This window comes from Dermacentor andersoni, chromosome 1 (assembly GCF_023375885.2).
Source record: "Dermacentor andersoni chromosome 1, qqDerAnde1_hic_scaffold, whole genome shotgun sequence".
Lineage (NCBI taxonomy): Eukaryota > Metazoa > Arthropoda > Arachnida > Ixodida > Ixodidae > Dermacentor > Dermacentor andersoni.
Window position 1 is genome coordinate 13,727,541 of NC_092814.1, and position 11,123 is coordinate 13,738,663.

The 11,123-nt window shown below is 47.2% G+C and overlaps 1 long non-coding RNA gene across 1 annotated transcript; it reads right to left on the minus strand.

Annotated features, from left to right (window-relative positions):
- Positions 1-5,906: 5,906 nt before the first annotated feature.
- LOC140215544 (uncharacterized) lies at positions 5,907-10,593 on the minus strand. The gene is made up of 2 exons (XR_011892406.1): positions 9,087-10,593; positions 5,907-8,875 (listed from the first exon to the last, which is right to left on the minus strand). It is a non-coding gene; the product is annotated as an uncharacterized lncRNA (long non-coding RNA).
- Positions 10,594-11,123: the final 530 nt, after the last annotated feature.

Below are 11,123 nucleotides of genomic sequence, written 5' to 3' on the forward strand. Positions count from 1 at the left end.
GTCTTTTCCGATGAAGAACTGGTGCACGTTCTCGGCGATCCCTTTTAAAAGATGACCAACTTTGCCCTCTTCTGACATCTGAGGGCCCAGGGCATTGCACAACTTCAGCACTTCGTCGATGTACGTCGTTCAGGTTTCTTCAAGGGGAGTACGGTAGCGCGATTCAAAGACGGGACAAAAGAAGACACAAAGGGACACACACAGCGCTGTGTGTCCCTTTGTGTCTTCGTTTGTCCCGTATTTGAATCGCCCTACCGTACTCCCCTTGAAGATGCATTACCAACAAGCCCATATTGCAACCCTCGTGTTCAGGTTTCGCCGGGAATTCGGGCTCGCTGCATTAGGGTTTGCTCTGCACGCTTGTTTTTAGCTGCCGGATCTCCGAAGCACTTCCTGATTTCGTCTACGAACTTTTCCCGCGTCGTCATGCTTTCTTCTTGGTTTTCAAGCCACACAGACGTGGTTCCCTTGAGGAAGAAGGCAACGTTGTTAAGCTGGGCGGTGTCAGGATTGGGGGCTCAATTCCATCGCTCGAGATCCGTTGCCAAGATTGGAGTCCGGCATGAATTCGAAGGTAGCTGGCCCATGCCGTCGTCCAACTTAAACACGCTGAGGACGTTGATGAAGGGAAGAACTGCTTCTCATCGAGAACGAGGAAAATGGGTTTATTTACAGAATTTAAATCAGTCTAACATGACTGCTTAAGAAAAAGAGTGTCAGTCCAACATGACTGCTCAAGAGAAAGTGTGACAGTCCAACCTGACTGCACGAGAGAAGTGTGTCGAGCCTCCGCCCAACAGCCGTTTTTAAACACTCGGTCCTCCGGCGATACAAGGCAGCGAATGTTCGTTTCGTTATCGCAAAACTAGCCGCCTCCCGCGAGCGAAGGTCTGGAGCCGACGACAGAGGGGCGCCGTTCCGTAGTATCGTTTACGCCCACACACACGCAAACACACAGGTGCGAAGGTCTGGAGCCGACGACAGAGGGGCGCCGTTCCGCAGTATCGTTTACGCCTACACACACGCAAACACACAGGTGCGAAGGTCTGGAGCCGTCGTCAGAGGGGAGTCGTTCCGGGAAGCTCGGAGACACTCTGGGTAGCTCGTTGTCCCGCTGCGGCTTGCTCACGCGTAGCAAAATCAGGCCCGCGCTGGGGACCTCGGGCACAATCGTTCGTCCGTCGAACCCGTTTCGTCACAACGGAGATGGGGCTGGTGGATGGAGGCGGTTTTCAGCACAAAGCCCGCTTCTTCGAACGCAGCCTAGCTGCAGCGACGGAGAGTGGGGGATGCGCGCCTTGTCCCCCAGTCGTAATTGGGTGGCAATTTTTCCTTGCAGCTCGCCATTCTTAACAGCAGTGCATTCCAGCCATTGAACCGACTTGCGCATTGGTAAAAGCTGAGCCATCCGTCCATGTCTTCCCCGGCTTTTCCGGCGAAGGTTCGTGGTTCGATGCAGGGCTACGATGGGAAGTTGGAAGAAGGTGGCGGGTTGTTGCCGTCGGACGCCATCTCTGGTGGCAGACCGGCAATTCAGCGACTTCGGCGAAGCTTTAATTACGGATTGCGCTTCTGCGGGTGGTTTGTCGTCGTTCTTCGGGAGCGCCGTTGTATTACCCAGCACCACCACCAAAACTGTTACGATGGGTGCGTTTATTTAAAAGATGAATTGATGAATAGGGACCGCGCCGACACCGAGCCGCTGCAAAGACAAGCGCACTTCGTTCTCCTCTTCTTTGATCATTGCTGTAGCTTTAGCGTAACGATATGACCACTGAACTAGTCTCAAGCAATTTCGTTAATGCCTAATGTAGTTGTGACGTCTTTAGAATATCTCGTGTTAGTGTGTGTAACTACTAATTATGGCCTACAGAAAGGCTCTGGATCTTAACTGTTCAGCAAATTTTGCATTGATGTGCCCACGACCACGGAAGTGAGCCCACAGCAGGCCTCATGATAACTTCCGTAGTAGCCCCACTGCGAATTCTTTCATTTTCTTGCTACCGAAAGTGCATTTGTAAAGTTCAATTCATGCACATTTTTACTAACCATGGTGCATCATAAATAACTTATAATAGCTGAGCTTGTATGATGAAATTATGGAATTTTATTTGTTTCCATTGATGCGCTTTACTGAAAACTGCTGGGTGCATTTGAGAGTTGAACTCGTGATCTTCCTGCAATTGTTTTATTGAAATAAATGGTGTATTTTTAATCACATTGTCAAATGAGTGAGCAGCCTGCAGAAGTTATTTCTGTAGCTTCGTTCCTGTTAGCCCAAAAAAACTAGAGCTTACATGTGTATGTTTTGATTTAGTGCAGTTTTATCAAGTTGTATGTAATGTATTAGCTTACCATATCAGGGAATTATGTGCACAATGCTTAGCTGCACTGCAGCCTTCTTTAGCATGCTTTGAGATGTGGTAAGTGCGCTTTATTCCTGCCCTGTCTGTCTCCTGCTACTTCAGCTTTCGCATGACAAAAATGTTTGGTCGCCTTATTGGCCTGCTGGGATGGATCTTCAAGAGCGATGCAGTTCTTTTTCATCATTGCCCCACAGGCCAACACAAAACCAGGCCAAGCTTTGTTAATGGCATGTAAAATGCAGCAAGCCTGCGACACTGCTAGGGCACATCATAAGGAATGTCCCTATTATGTTAATCTATAATCAATGTGCACGTCCTATGGATATCCTAAATCCACAACCAAGTGTCCCACAAACGTCCTTTGGAAGAGAGGTAACACGAAATGTCCCAGAAGCGTCTTAGATCCTGACAAATGTCCTTAGGACGTACTTGGGATTATGAAATAAGAATAATCCATGTTTATAGATCTCTGGAACGTCCGAATATCCCATTATGACGTTCGTGGGACGTTTCTATGAACGTAATTCGCGTGCATGGGACGATCCCTTGTACATCCACCGGCTCCTTACATATGTCCTAGGGATGTTCGAATGTCCCACTTCGGATCTCTGCTGGACATCTGCAGGGCGTTGATGGTCCAATGGGTACTGTTCCTGCTTCGCCTCTTCGCTTCCACACAATCGTCATCATCACTACTGTTCTTTCTTCGCCTCGTCGCCGCCGCACAATCCACATCTTCATAACTGTATATCTTTCTTGCCTTTCCTTAACTCTCCGTGCCCGGCACTTCCAGGTCACGAATATCATATGCCCATTATCAGCTGGACAGTACTCTTCACAGTAAATTAACGAGCTCACTGTGCCAAGAAACGCAAGCAAGACATGATTATTTGTTGGGGACAATATAGGCCCGAGTAAGTGCTAGGTTTTTTTAGTGTTGAGAAGCCGCTTTATGTATCCACAGCACGGGTTGCCGTGAAAACAGTGCTTTGCTCCTATTTTATGTGGTTGCGGAAGTGAGAATATCGCCAAAGTGATAATGATTTTTATTAGCATTCCCGTTAAAATAGGGTGGCACGTAAATTGCAGTAGACATTTGCTCACTAATTAAATTACCAAGCGTGGTGCGATGTGCGCACAGGCAAACATAAACACATCTGGAATAAAATAAATGCTCTAAAAGCACGGTCAAGACAGAGAACAGGGCTATTTTAATTTGTTCCACATCATGAACCAACTCCTTCACCAACGCTTGTTAAGATGAACAGATCTCATTCGACGATCACGAACCCGCCGCCGGGGCAAATGCTTTGTGCTGCCTCTCGCTTCACCGCATCACGGTAACTTGCGATTACGCGATCTCGAGCGCAGGTCACGCTGGAATGCATCAAGCCCCCCAACCATCTCAGCTCATTTGCATCCGCCGCAGAGTGCCTCCGAGATAAGGTGTGTGAGCCGGGCGGACAGCCAAGCGGAGCCAGGGCAGGCTAGAGGACGAGCACATCATAATTTGATTTCTCCACTCTTTCTGCGCATGCGCGAGAAGCAATGGTTGCGAGAGAGAAATGTGGGGACTTTTGGTGCTTAAAATTTCTCTTTGCCTAGGTACTATGGGGAAGAAAGTTGTTAGCTCCGTTCGTCCCTAGCCGAGCTGGCAGCACAATCGACAGAATGCGTGGCCGGCAAGGCAAAGAAGCCGTGTCCAAGGTGAGTTTGTTGCTATTTTGTTGCGACGGTAGAATATTACATTTTATAGTCGCAGGGGGATACGTTTGGAAGTGAGTTGTCTTCTCGGATAGCTTTAGTGGCAAAGCATTTAGGCTGTGGCACAGAAGTGGCCGCAAGAGCGCAGCGCGCGCGCTTTGTCACTGATGAGCCGACTGTGCTTACATAGGTGCGCATCCATCTCCAGAGGGTCATCACTGAATTGCATTTTTTTTACAGGAGCGTGGACGCCTGTATAAATAGTGCTTTTTGACTGACTGCACATAGGTTACCAGGCTTTTTAACAATTTTAAACCACCCACACAGGCGTACGCTATCCTCTTCATTTAGTAAAGAGGGGTAAACATCGACAAAATGATGCAGCTCAAATAGCTTGAACATGTATGCGTTTTCTATCCGCAGTGACGGACAAGATGGCTCGAGCGTTGCAGAATGCCGTTTGCCTAAAGTCAGCTTCGCCGTAAGGCACGAATGTCGCGCAATCAAACATGCGCAGTGTATTGCGGCGAAGTATATCAAGAGTGGAAAGCGGCCGCTGTCAGAGGATATAGTGTGATATACGTGCGCATCTGCCGTCACGTCTCCTGTCGCAGTACAAGCACGGAGACGCCAAACAAGTGTACTGGTAGGCCTTCAGAGCTATTTCGCGCGCGGTTGTAGCGATCTGAGCCCTTGTTTCGCCCACATAGAGCGCTAGACATCGTAACAGCCGGGATTAGTAATACGCGCTCCTTCATTAATTACCCTTGCGCACAAGCACTTCAGAATCGCTACGAATCTGCGCCACGTAGTCAATATCAGTGTTACTGTACAGCTTTCCCAACGGTCTACTACTATGAGGCATGACGACCATTGTTCTTTAGCATGCATTTAATTGTTCCGTATTCATCAGCAGGGCGCAGTGTTTTGCCAGTGTGGCTGTACAGCTCTCACAACGATCTACGGCTCAGATTGCATTGCGACGCAAGTTTTAGTACTTTCACATACAGAGTACAAAATGTTCCATTCCCACGAATCTCCAAGTGTGTTGTATGCTCAGTTACATTAAGAACTAATGCAACTGTTTCCGTTCCCGCGATTCCCCTGAAGTGTGTGGTATGCTCAACGAAACTAATGAACAATGCATCCACACGACGTAATGCTTCAATTGCCATTAAAGTCATCCGAGAAAACGCCTCACGTGCAAACATATCCGCCTGGGACTATCAGAACTTAATATGCTACCGCCATGAAAAAAAGGAGCAACAACCTCGCATTGGCACGACAGTCGAATTCATAAACGGTTTCCGTTCCCGCGAATCTCCTGAAGTGTGCGGTATGCTGACCTTGCTCAACGACACTAATGAACAATGCATCGGCACGCTGTAATGCTTTGCCACTAAAGTGATCCGAGAAGACACCTCACTTCCAAACGTATCCCCCTGGGACTATAAAAATGTAGTATGCTACCGTCGCAACAAAATAGCAACAAACTTACCTCGGACACGGCTTCTTCGCCTTGCCGGCCACGCCATAGAATAAAGAACAACTTTAGAGAAGGGAAACTGTACCTTCCACAGTGGTTCGAAAATAAGAAGCGGCAGCGCATGGAACTTAGTGGGGGACCCGACAGATGGCGCTACTTAAACAGGAAGCGGAAATGTCTTTTTTTTTTTTAGTACAACATTCAATATGGCTGCTTTATACCGGTGCCGTACGCTGGGTACGCGCCGTGCTCGCCTCGCTGGCTTTGCGGCATGCCTCAGCTGCCGCGTTTTAATGGCCAGGAGACTAAAGAGCCTCTACTGACGCCTATACAAACAAGCCACAAGTGAGTGAACAGGACGTGCGACTTTATTGGCAGAAGAAAAGCAGTGCACCTTCTCATACAAGATCAGAAATAAAATTTGCATGTCGAGATGCGCTGAAACCATTAACGCGAGCTCGTAAACTGCTCACTTTCGTCGCCGCACATGGCGATCTGGTAACGAGCGACAATCAGTAGCGCAAGCAAATTGGGCAGTGCACCACCTGTTTGCTTTAACAGTCGCCGTAACTTACATTGCGAAGCAATCGGGTGACGCAAGGCATCTGCTGCCGCAACCAACACAGCGACATGGACTAAACGGCATTTTAGCGTTCCCGCCTTTCCAACCTGCACGTTTCTTTTTGTTCTTTCGGGGGCCGCTAATGTGTAACTCATAGTTGGTGCCCCACATTCTCAATGTGGGCATCACCATTTTGCAGCCAGTTTTGCAGGCCTTTCCACCTATGTGGCTATCAACTTCGGACCATGTAATAACGTGTGCTGTCTCCGCTCACGCCACATCACGGCCGATGAAGGCCCACAAGCATAATTTGCCGGCGGCTGCAGCAAGAAATGTCGAATGGGGAGAGCACCAATTACGGTGCATGTAAATTGGGAGTCTTTGTCGCTGTGTGGACTGCAGGAGCAGATGGTTACCTCGGGAGACTGTTGCCCATGCAGCTAACCAGGTCGCCACATCAAAGAAACAGAACACGGCGACCGTTATCAAATTAGACTGCATTCAATCACTGCATAAGGTTCAGACAATACACTGTACATTGGCTAAGATCCATATGACAACAGTGGGCATTCACGCACTACAAATTGCATACAGCTTATTCAGCTATCCGACTTCAGGCACAGTGCTTGCCTACGTCGCACATGGTGGTCTAGTAACGAGTGACAACCAGCAGCACAAGCAGATTGGACAGTGCCCCACCTGTTTACACTGACAGTCACCGTAACTTGTACTGCGAATCAATCGGGTGACGCAGGCACCTGCTGCCATAGCCAACACAGCGACATGAACTACCCGGCATCCTAGTGTTACCTACTTTCCTACATGCACGTTTCTTTTTGTTCTTTCGCTGGCCACTAATGTGTTGCTCACACTTGGTGCCCCACCTGCTCTCAATATGGATGTGGTCTGTTTTGTGGGAATCGCCATTTCGCAGCCACTTTTACAGGCCTTTCCACCCATGTGGATATCAACTTCATACACTTCAAACCATGTAATCATGTATGATAGTCTCTGTTCACGCCAAATCATGGCCAAAGAAGGCCACAAGCATGCTTTACCCACGGCTGCAGCAGGAAAGGACAAACAGGGAGCACAAATCACACTACATGTAAACAGGGAGTTTGTGTCACTGTGTGGACTGCAGGAGCAGGTGCTTACCTCGAGAGGCCATTGGCCAATACAACTGAACAGGCTGCCACATCCCAGAAATGTAACACGGCAACCATGACCAAGTGGGACAACATTGAAACAAGATTATGCAATCAAATCACTTCAGCATACTCTAACATAATGCTCAATCTATACATTGGCACTATGCATTGGCTACGATCTACATGACAACAGTGAGCATACACGCACACGGGTTGCTTGCGGCACATTCAACCGTCCGACTGTAGGCATAGTGCTTGCCTTCGTCGCACACTGCAGTATGGTAACAAGCAACAACCAGCAGCGCAAGCAGATTGGACAGTGTGTCCAATCTGTGTGTCCAGTGATTGGACAGCCAACAGCGACATGGAGTGCCCGGCATTTTAGCGTTACCGCCTTTCCAACCTGCATGTTTCTTTTTGTTCTTTTGCATGCCACTAATGTGTAACTCACACTTGGTCCCCCACATTCTCTATATATGGGCATGGTCGGTTTTGTGAACATCACTATGTTGCAGTCACTTTTGCAGGCCTTTCCACACATGTGGATGTCAACTTCATACACTTAGAACCATGTAATTATGTATGAGAGTCTCCGTTGACGCCAAATCATGGCCGAGGAAGACCACAAGCAAAATTTGCACACGGCAGCAGCAGGAAAGGACGGAACGGGGAGCACCAACCACGGTGTGCGTGTAAATTCGCAGTCTATGTCACTGTGCGGACTGTAGGAGCAGGTGCTTGCCTCGAGAGACTGTTTCCCAATGCAACTGACCAGGCTCCCACATATGAGAAATGTAACACGGTGACAAGTACCAAGTCGGACAGCGCCGAAACCAGATTCTGCAATCAATCACTTCAATGTAGCTTTCACAAAAACACAGGCTGTCGAGCAAGAATAGCAATCCTGAATGAGACTAGGAATTCAATATGGGAATGAGAAAGCTTGCATTCAAGAAAGAAGCCACTCTACCTTGCAAGCATTGAAAGCCAAAAACATTAACAAAAGTTAAATGCTACATAGCACACAGTGTAAAGGTTAATGCAAGACACACGCCAATGCTGCATCAGCTATTTCAGGAGAGGAATTGCACATGGCAACATACACTGGAAAGAACTGCTACACATATGTTATGCTACTAGACAGTGACTGGCATTAAGTATGAGCAAAGAATCGGTTGACCTTTATTGTTTGTATGAGGAATAGGAATGATCTCTAACAAAAGTGTGGAATGAAAAAGCTTGCATTCATTGAAACAAAATTATACTTGGCAAGAACTGGCAAGGCCAGGAAGCTCACTAAGGAAGGGCAAGCTGACAGAACACTCTTAGCCAGCGTCATCTGTGCTTATTCAGAGGTTGCAGGTACATCTGAAGACAAATAATTTTGGTTGTTGAGGTACCTGGATGACTCGGCCAATATCCGTGCTGGTGGAATGATGGCGTAGGCTCTTTTCACTCTTGAAACAGTCGTCCGTAGACTTGATATCTCATCCAAATAATTCTGGAATGGCTTCTTTGTTTGTGGTCTTGCGAATTCAGCTCCAGCCCCTTCCTGTTGGTGTAGATGGGGGCTCCCGTGATGACCAAGATGTACTTGGCACAGACTCTGTTGGGGCAGAACAATGGCACATGAGATACAGCAGAGATTATCCAAACTCATGTAGTGTTTTCTTTTATGTTCGAACTAATTATGCTGAACTGTAAACATGAACAAATGTTCATATCATCTGCTACAAACAACTGACATGTATCTCAAGACTAGCAAGCCAATACAGCATATATCAAGCATATTTATTTCTGAACCAGGTGTTGTTTACCTTGTAGTAGCAGCCAAAGTCCACACAATGACCTTGTTGTAGCAGGCAGCAGCTTCTGTTTAGTGCATGGAGTGTGTTGCTTTATACTGGTGCCATCCTCATTACTGCATGTCTGGAACAGAAATTTTGACTGCATCAGAAATTGAATAAGCACAATTTTGCAATATAAAATGCGTAAAGGTGCGACATATACATTGCAATGGTTTGTGACTACAGAACACGTGCAAATGTACACTGTTTGTTCTAGGGTGCTTAAGCAGCATGGTAAATAAATATGGTTACTCTCCGTAAAATTGATGTCTGCGTAACTACAATGCATGTCAACAGCTTAAGTATTATTAAGATCACAAATAAGTACATTTGTGCGCTCGTTTATACACTACAGGAGATCACACTGCTGATTTCACAAGCAAAGAGATGAAAGACATGAAGCTATTAGAAATGATGCATTCTTTTTGTGCATGAACGTGATGCACCGCTTCACTACTGCAAAAATAGATGTCCTGAGGTAAGCCAAACTGAACAGCAAGAACATTTGGAACCAACAGGTACGAAATATGGGTGAATTATCATGTGTGCAACTGTTTAATACATTAAATTCAGTACTTTAGCTTCAGTTTATCAAAAGGTTATTCGGTTCTGTGAACGAAAGAAGTTGCCGGCGGACTCGAAAAAAAAAATATATTGATAAGGCAACTCAGTCACTTATGGCTACGGCTACAACGAGATGAAAAATGTGACGCGCGTTCCGATATCGTTTCTCTTTCGTGAATGTGTGTATAATGATGGCCTCGCAACTGAAAGTTTATTTCGGAAACAGCAACGGAGGGTCCTGACTGCCCTTATGTAATGCAGCATCTAGTTCGTTAACTTACCTCCGCCTGTAAGTTAACGAGACGAATAAATTACATAGCGATTGAAGCAGTGATGTTAAACGACTCACCGGTATTGCTGTCCCTAGTTGCAGCAGGACCCGGCTCCCATTTCGATGCAGACGTGTTCCACATGGCTCACGACTGAAACCTAACTTTCAGGCTTACACCCCAAATTAAATAACGCGAGACATCGAAGCGCAGTAAACTGGTGTTAGCACAAAATAACCAACCAATGTACGAACCAAGGAATCCGTACCTGCCGCGCACGCGAACATACCGGTAAAAATTTTAAATTCAGGCCAGAGGTCACGTGGGAGGTCGATGATGCTGAACGCTATTTTGCGTTTAAAATGACAAAAAACAACAAAGTTGGTAATGAAAAGTACAATGTAAAATTAGGAATTATAATTTTGTAGTCTTTATTATGCAATAAAAACGCTTCGTTTACTGTTGAAGAAAGTTTGTAGGTTAAAATTGCGCTTACTACGGCGCCTCTAGCGGGAGATAATGTGCTCAACGGGGAACCTTTTTAATTGGTGTACTATGCCTGTTTCTTTAGCAGCGCCGCGCGGTCGATTTTTTCGCCCTCTGTGGCCATTTGTTGAACTTGAGAGTGTGCGGGCCCTGGCCACGCATTCTGTCTGCCAGCTCGATAGGGACAAACGGAGCTAACAACTTTCTTCCCCGTAGTACCTAGGCGAAGAGAAATCTCAAGGGCCGAAAGTCCCCACATTTCTCCCTCGCAACCACTGCTCCTCGCGCACGCGCACAAAGAGCGGAGAAATCCAATTTTGATGTGCTCGTGGCTAGAGGAGAAGCGTTCTCTTTCTCTCCCAGAGAGCGCACTTGATAACGTGGCCTCCAACAGTGGATTCGCAGGAAAACTCCTCATCAAGCCACCATCCTCAGCTCACCCTCACACCCACGGCTCGCACCAGTACTAGTATATACTAGAATACTGTTGAATGGGACGAGCGTATGGGGCGACGCTAGCTTTGTACTAAGGCGCCCCACGATGAAAAATATTGTGGCGGCGCTGCGATAGAAGTGCACTGGGCCGCATTAAGGTCGCGTTGGTGGAAAATGCTGGCGATACTTCTCGGAACGGTCATTCGTACTACTTCGCGCGCTGGTATATGCGTTCAGACCGCTCAAACGGTGC